The sequence below is a fragment of the Dermacentor andersoni genome, chromosome 11 (genome assembly GCF_023375885.2).
Source record: "Dermacentor andersoni chromosome 11, qqDerAnde1_hic_scaffold, whole genome shotgun sequence".
Taxonomy (NCBI): domain Eukaryota; kingdom Metazoa; phylum Arthropoda; class Arachnida; order Ixodida; family Ixodidae; genus Dermacentor; species Dermacentor andersoni.
The window spans coordinates 17976426-17985553 of NC_092824.1; positions in this window are offsets into that span (position 1 = coordinate 17976426).

Below are 9128 nucleotides of genomic sequence, written 5' to 3' on the forward strand. Positions count from 1 at the left end.
GCGGCTACGGCGTCGCTTCGAAGCACACACTATGGCCGAGAAACCGACTACAACGTTTCTATTGTGGTGCCGAACGATGGGTGCTGACAAATTGAGATTGGTCGTTGAGTTTTGTGAGACGAGCAGGATAAAAAAAAAAATGGATGCCAGGGCGAGTGGTGCGTATGCGACATCTATTTTTTCGGTGTGAAGACTGGGTTGCCAGACGAGATGGCCACTCACTATTGATGTGTATTTACATATCGTCGAGGCGAACGAGACATGTGGCAGATTTAGTGGCCCCACGTCTAACAGCGTTCATTCTTGCTTGATGAACCTGGCGTAGATATTATGTATTATACACATGAAACACCCGTGCCGCGCATGCGCGGAAGTGTTACTGCAAGCTATGTATGTATATAATGCAAAAACACGAGCGAGCACGTTCGAACCCTTTCTCCCAGCGGGCACATCTACTACCAGAAGAGTGGACCAGGTTACAGCCGCAATTATCTGGTTACATCTTCTTTCAATGTCATAATTATTCGAGAAACAAGAAAAAAATACGAATCATGAAAACGGCGGTATGCCGGGGCTCCTTTGTAATTTAACTTTAAAGTCTTGTTAAGAACGTGCAATTTTAGCCGAGATAAGGATAAAAAGGAGCAGTGATGACATACCATGTGGTCCCTGAAACTCAAATCAGAGGTTTATTGCAGTGATACAACTGGGGAGATCAGCAAGAAAATATTGGCGCCCATGACTGAGTGCTAACGATGAGGTTGAATGCGAGTGTACAACGCGTCACCTACACGGACGCTTGAGAAAGTGTGCACTTGTGTCGGGTTATTCGCCATCGCTACGTCATAGATATTGTTTGGAAACTTCACTATGCGAAATCAAAAAGGAGGTCGTTTCATCGACTACACCGGAATGAAGAATAGGCGTTTTATTTACGTATGAAAGTAGCGAAGAAACATAAATTGAGCGAATTAATGCCTGGACAACGTGGCTCTTGTCGACAAAAAAAATATACGGTGCACTCTTAGGCACGTCGGGACGCTTTGGCCGCCATGACTTTCTCGCGTGAAACCGACCAAGGCGGTGACTAAACCGTGTTAGGAAGACAGCTGCGCCAAACGACCAGTCAACTCGGTAAGCCAAAAGAAGAGTACATAAAAAAAATCCTAACCAGGCCAAAGGCAAAGCAACGTGTTGCTGAGTTCGTGTGGTTGCCCGGCCACCTATGAGGACAGCAACGAAAAAACCCAGTCAGCTCCTTTTTTTCTCTCTCTCTCTTTATCCGTTAGCTAAGGCTTCCTGGAGAAAGTTCACGGTGCCATAAGCGATGCAAGACGGTAAGACGGCCGTGTAAGCTAATCACGCGGTGAAAGCCTGGGCCACACCTCTGCCCGAACTTTCTTTCCGAGACTACAGCCGCGCACCACTTTTACGTGTTCTCGCCCCGTTGCTTCCTTGTAATAAGAAAAAAAAAGGCACCTGTACCACCTCCCCTGAGTGAAATACTGTTCATCGCGCTCACGCTCTGCGAAGAGCGCAGCTCGTTCTATTATGTGGAGTTCAGCTGATAGCAGACAACAACGTAGCAGACGACGTATATACTATATATAGCCAGCGCTGTTGACTGCAGACGACCGACGCTAAAGGTTTTCTTGGGCTGGGGTGTCTAGCGGGGCTAAAGCAACTGCAGAGCTTGACGACAGCGCAGGAGCTCGTTCAAGCGCCGAATCACGTGAACAAATGCAAACGCAAGACGAACGGTTCAGAACGACGCAGTTGGTTTATTTAGACCCGAGTTTCTAAAGCCCGTTTTCTTCGTGCTGAAAAGAAAACATAGGTGAATAGGAAAGGAACTGGAAAACACGGGACCCGGAGCGCATGGTTCGTGCCGTGGAGACCACACATCGAATGATAATAATAATTAAAGAAGTAAGACGAAGCGGCCATGGTAGTTTCGACTACTGAGAGGCCTGGGTGCTCGAAAGACGAAAGTGAGAAAGAAAAAGACAGCATGTCATGAGTCAAAAATAGTGCTTGTGTATTGCTCGGGAAAACGAAAATGCTCATTTTGTCTTGTCATGTAAGCAAACAACAATCGTGCGCGAGCGCCTCGTTTTCTCGGCTGCATATTATCAGTGGACCAAGACGTATGTAGCGTCGTCTGCAGGCATCGTCTTCATCCCGCTCTTATCGTCAACTTTGTAGCAAGCTGCTGCTCAGCTGCAGAAGAAAAAAAAGAGAGAGAGAAACGGCGCCATTTTTGTAAGTGGACGCACATTCGCAGATGACAACGACGTTGCGTGTACGTATTGTATAACTTACGGTGCATCAAATTAACGTGCAGGGCTCCGCTTTCGTCGATAGCGCGAAAAATGCATTTCTTTGTTTCAATAAAGGACAAAGTAATGCGAAAGAAGCCAAGCGAAACAACCCTGCAACATAGATATCGGTGGCAGTGTTCTCGACGCGAGGTTTCTTGCAACCTTCAAGGGAAGCTTGCATTAGTTGTCACGCCGAGATGTCATTTCGCTTTTTGCCTTAAGTGTGTCGTTTCTCGTGACGGTTCCTACTGTAGCGCTTTATTTATTTTCGGCATCGTCCCAGATACTCCGACGTGATTCCAAGAAATACGCGCACCGTATGCGCTCATCTTCGACGTTTTCGTGACGTAAGGGCCCGAGTTGGTGAGCGTGGCTGCCTTTCTGTCTTAATATACTCGCTTTCTTTTTTTTCGGAAGCCACACACACAGTAGGGGAAGTCTCGACCGTCCCGACCCTGGTCAAACTTGTCTCTGCTCTTACTTTCTCGGTCAGTGGCTTCAATTGTGCGGCAAAAGACGATGGACGTCAACACTATGCTTCCAACGTGCGGCTACTATTTTAGGGCAAGTTACGCTTAACACATGGACGCCTACGGGCTGATCGTTTCGTTGCGGACTCTAGAATCTGTGACTCTCCGCAAGTGAATGTCAGCAGCATTGTGGTAAACGTCGCAAGGATCGCCGAAGCGTGACCCAAATGTTACACGTCTTCTTTCAAGCAACGACTATAAGGCGCCCTTTGAGGCTTACCGTTCGCCGCTGTATTGCAGGCGTACTTCCACGAAGCGTCGATCGATGATAGGATGCAGTATGATGACACTTTTGGTAGGGGTCAGTCCCCTGACCAAGTGGCGCCACGCAAAGGGCACAAGCAGTGCTAAGCTTCGGTCATATCACGACAGGCGGTTCGCAAATCGAAGAAGCGGTAGTGTTCTCTGCATAACATGTTGCGTGAACGTTATTTTTTTTTCTGCTTAATTTTTTTCACCATGGCACAAAGAATCATGACGATAGCGGCTCGTATGCAAAATAATGCACGCTGTCGCGCTGAGTTAAGAGTTGCAATGACGACTGTAGCTGCTTGAGAAGTGCACGAAGAACATGTTTGGAGATTGATGTAATGGGGATGACGTCGCGTCTTCTAACATGACCACAAAAAAAGATGGCAAGCGCCGACTTGCTATCGCTTCTTCGCGATTTCCCTTCAATATCATCTTCTTATGCTTCTGAGAACACGCATAGATGACTGAAGTAGAGCTCTCGGGGCCTGAGCGCATTTTCTTCTCCCAAGAGCTCGTCATTAAGCACAATAATCCATTGTCTAGCTGCACAGTTTTTTGTCCAACCACCATGTATAAATATCCATTCGATAAGAATTCCGCCGATATGAGCAGTATTTTTATGCCATGTAAAATCCAGTACCTAAGTGCGTCAAAGGTTGTACCGGTGCAACTTCCCATCTCGCGGTCACAGCTGTTCTCAAACCCAGCTGTTACTCGAGCAAGTGACGGCAGAGAACTGAGCCTTACTCGTCATGTCCCTCGCTACGTCGGAAGCAGAAATATCCGGTACCTTTATCTACCGTAGAAATCTAGCGCACCCTAAGTCATGCCAATGCAAATCAGCGGCCACTCACAGCAAAGTAAATTGCCTTTTTTGCTTCTTTTTTGAAAGTGGAGGACGTTCTTAATACAGCCGTTTCATGCTCAGCATTTTTACACTCCGCATTTGCGCATCAAGTGATAGCTCGATCATCAATCGCGCGATGTGACTTAAGAGGATTCGCTAAAGGTCAAATTCATTCATGCTTTCAGTAAAAAAAAGCTAGCAAAAAGAAAGAAACGGCTAGAGCTGCGCCGGTGCGTTGCCCTTTTCATTTTCTTTTTGTTCGATTTGCGCCATTCATACTCTAAAGCATCATTCATATAATTATGTTTGTGTGGTCCGGTTTTATTTTAACTTTCACCCGTACTGACAATGGAGATATCAAAGCGGCGTCTGCTGCCTCAATTCTGGTTTTTATTCAAAAATATATGTTCCGTAGGCCTCTGTGTCTTGCAATGTGTACTTTGTGCGAACAAATGCTTCTCAGTTCAGACAAGCTGATAGTGACAACAGCGTCGCACTTACCGTGTTGCACATGGTCGCCGTGATACATGTAAAGAAATCAAGTATGACAGCGATTTAGTAAATACGATAAGCGTGACATTGCTGTTCCACTCTTCGAAAGAAGAGGGTCACACTTGGCAACAGGCCGCATGACATCGATGTGGCAATGTCGCTAGCTTCTTGCCGATGCACACCAGATGTGTTCGTGCTGTTTTATTGCGGCTGTCGTAACGGGTCTCCAAGAAGCAGTTAGCCAAAAGAAATTAGGCATTCATGCGTTAGTTCATTTATGGCTTATACTCATGCGCGTGACAGACAGCTTTTGTTTGTTCATCGCCGAATGTCACAGTTGTATCATTATTCATACACACATATCACGCCAGTATGTCTAATCTGAAGCTCAAGGCTGAAGCTAGGAATATAGTCCGTAAATATAAGCAGCTATCTCGCGCAAGCAAAAGAGCAAGATTGCCGCCAAGCGTATTCGTGTTCATGAAGACTCGCATTCTCATGATGCTACATCATCGATGCGCTCTTTTTTCCTCCTTTTTTGAAATATGTCATCTGTTGGTTCCATCGCTGAAACCTTCGCATATAGCAGAAAAAGCTTTTCTTGCTTTATCTGATGAACTCTATGAAAAAACAAAAACCTAACATCTCTTACTCGGCTGTGTCAACCTCTATCCTCCATCCGCAATTTTGCCAAAGTATGTACAGTTCCGAAAAAAAAACTTGATCTATGAACGAAAGTGTTCACGATGGGCATAAAGATGTCACTGCTTCAAACACAGCTGTGTCTCCAACGTAATGAGTAGTTCGATCTTAAGACAAGTCGAGACGCTCCTAAGATGCTTGCAACGGGAGAGAGAGCGACCCAGGCGGGGTAATCGCCCTCGACGTCGCTGGCGATAGGGGCGCCACGCTGTTTCCCGCGGCGAATACTGGAATGCTCACGTGCCCCACTGGACTGAGTTCAACTGAGTTGTGCTTGATGATGGGTAGCGGTGCATGCGTTTCGAATCTGCCCTTTTAAGATTCCATAAGGTGCTCCCTGTTCAAAGAGCAACAACCTAATAAAAGCGCTTCCCATTGACTTGCACGAGCAAACATGCAGATAAACTGGCATTCAACAGTCAAATGAAGGGCAGATTGTGCCAAAATTAAGCGTGTATCAGGCCAACACTGAATTATCACCTTGACTGTGTACTTACTATTGACACGTGTAGTTGTGGTCCATTTTACAAAGCACACGCAAACATGCGAAAACGCTCATTCGCGCAAGGGTTCTCGCTCGCATTCTTCACTGGCTAATACATTGAAGCTTGTCGCGATTCGAGAAACATTATTTTCCAGCACAGTCTGTGGACAAGCACACTCAGCAACGGGACTTTCATTAGTCGCAACTTCGTGTTCGGCTATTTCGTGATGTCGAGGGGAAAAAAACTTGATCGACGCTAAATAAAGGAAGCGAAAGAAACAGTAACATTACTGTGGAAAACACCTGACAAATTCTTGCGGTTGTTAAGTACGAGACTACAGGTCAACGCTGCATTACAACAGCGCCGACCACAAGGGGCGGTGCTTATAATGACAAGCCACAGTATCGCTCGGAGAAATCCAGGTGGCGCTCAAATCAATGGCGATGCGGAACGTCTGTTCTTTTTTTTTTTTTTTTTTTTTCTTGTCGCTGGTCTTTCACCAGGTAAAAAAGGTTTTATCCTGTCCCGCGTACGGTGTGTATTTATGCCGTGTTTAATGAACACCTGAACATGTACAGTGCTGTAAAACACAAGATTTCGCTTGTTGTATCAAGCAGTCGCACGAACAGTTATCGTCTGTATATATAATAAAAAAAACAGTGCGGTGCCATTGCGTTTCTATAGTGAAATGTTCTTTCTTTTGTTGTTGCTGTTACTCCTGAATAAAGGCTGAATAAAATAAATTTCAGTTACAATGATCGTCTGCACTGTCGCTACTTTGCTCTTACGCATGCCAAGTTGAACAACGCAGGGAAAATGGGTAGTATGCTGCCATTTCTTTTAGGGACTCGCTCTTCGAACGAGACTAACACTGCAAATGGCGGAAAACTGGTACACGATTGCGCAAACTATTAACAGATGTTATTGTAGAAAGAGAAATCATAGGAAGAGAATGCAGGCGCTGGCACTAAATAATTTAAAATAATATTATGGGGTTTTACGTGCCAAAACCACTTTCTCATTATGAGGCACACCGTAATGGGGGACTCCAGAAATTTGGACCACTTAGGGTTCCTTAATGTGTACCTAAAACTAAGAACACGGGTGTTTCAGCATTTCGCCCCCATCAAAAAGCGGTCGCCGTGGCCGGGATTCGATCCCGCGACCTCGTGCTTAACAGCCCAACACCATAGCCACTAAGCAACCGCGGCGGGTCTCACTGGCACTACGTAACCTGCCTTGACAGACCCTGAATTTGATGTGTTTGTCACAGATGTGAATAGAACTTCTCGTAAAACAGGCTTGGAATATAGGGATGTGCACCACAATTAAATTTATATTGTAGTTCTGTTATTATTTTCCACCATAAAAGTATATTGACATGTTATGAGCCTATCTTATTACATGTCCAAAACGGTTTGTCAAAATATTCGGCAGTCATATGTTGCTCAACGACAACTGCCTTCTCACATACGACTACCCTGTATGACGCTTTAGCTCAAAGCCAACTCTGATGTCTCTACTAAAGTATATATCCTAACACAGAAACGCTCACATAAGACAACATAAATTATCTACCTTGGTTTAGTCGTTTTAATTAAGAAATAAATTATTTTACTGACTCTAGAACGTAGAATTTATTTTGGGGTCACCATTCCTTACATGAATTGCTGAAAAACAGTAAATTCAAAGAAATAAACACATAGTTTTACAAGTCCGTAACTTCGCACCAAAGAAAGAATATCTGAGTGCTAGGTGCCTGACTTGTATCAATAAGAGCTCAAATTTGTTGCTGTCGTTTCCAGCTTACGTAAGCTGTTAAATTTCACGCCTACTTTTTAGCAATACCCTATGCGCAAATTATTGGCATAAACAAAAGCAGTGCCGCATGCGAAGTTTTGTCCGCCTTGCGTTCGTGTCTCCCAAGAGAGAGCGGGCGTTAGTCAGTGTAAGCACCGGCTGGCTACCCTGTGCTGGGAAAATGACTAAACAGAATGAAAAAGTTGAAGGAAAAAACACAACAAATAAAGCGACAAAAATTCCCACAATAACGCGATGCTACGCGCCAGAACTTTCAAAGTTGGTGGCACAATCCGCAAGCCCTTAAAAACTTGAGCAGAGCCCTTAGGGCACGAAGTGCCGGAACCCGTCTGGGCCAGGGTACTAAAGCTTTTTGCTCTGTGAAGGGGCGATCGTCCAGTTTTCCGAGCGAGGTCGCGAGCACTTTTCTTGACACATTGTGACGAGGACAGCCACAGAGGAGGTGCTCGATGGTCTCCTCGCAGTCACAGTTATCACATGCAGAGCTGTCGACCATTCCAGTGCGGAAGGAATGAGCGTTCGTGAAGGCCACGCCGAGCCACAGGCGACACAAAAATGTTGCTTCCCGCTCGAGGTAACCCTGGTGGAAGACGGAGTCGCGGGGGCGGATCCAATCTGCGGACGCGTTGGTCGGTGCATCCACTGGTGTTCCGCAGAGTCTGGGTTAAGCTTGTGTGCGAGGAAGCGAAGCCTTGTCGCTGCGTCTGTCCTCGACAGTGGTATTGGCATAATACGGGCACCATCGTGGGCCGACCGGCCAGCGTCATCCGCACTGTGATTCCCCGAAATTCCGCTACGACCCGACATCCACTGGTAGATGATGTTGTGCGCCTTGTCGATTGCGTGATGGTGACGTTAGAAATCAACGAGACGACCGAGGACGAAGTTCAGAATAAATCAGAAGAAAATAGAAACAAATAGTACAGTACAAAATTCATGGGTTTAATTATAGATATGATATCAGAGCATGAGTTTAGTTGCAAGTATAGTAAATGAAGTGTCTGGAATAATTAGAATTAATTAGAAATCACTGCGACGACCGGGGGAAAAATTCAGAATAAATCAGGAAAAGTAAAACAATAGTAAAGTACAAAATTCATACGGTTCATTATAGATATGGTATCAGCGCAGAAGTTATAAGTTGCGTTACTGCAGTGTCTAGAATAATTATAATTAATTAGAAATCACCCATTACCGCACGCCAAAGCACAGAATCGTAGACTTTAGAGACCCGCCATGTGAGCACGACTTGGGCGAAATTCCTGGAAACCTGGAACCAGAAAGCGGGAGTAATGGTGTCACTGACGACGTCGCACACAGGAAGATGGCATGATATTTAACCGGCTAATTAATGTAAAACAGTTACCTCCGACTTCGGTTCGTGCATTGCGTTAACCTCAAGAACACCGATGCCGAGTTTCGAGCGCCACTAAGAGACACCTAAGTCAAACATTGTGGCCGCCTACCATTATTTTTATTTCTCTTCTCGCACATCTTAAATCGGGCGCAGAGCGTGAAGTGGTTAACTTCATGCGTCTGTCCAGCTTCCCGCCGCTCAGACTTGCCACACGCTCAGCGATATCACAATTAGTCGGATCGCGCTCGGTCATCAGCTTCGGTTGTCGTGCCAAGTATGAAGATGGGAAAGATAGAACAGAGAAACTTGATCAAGTGTGCA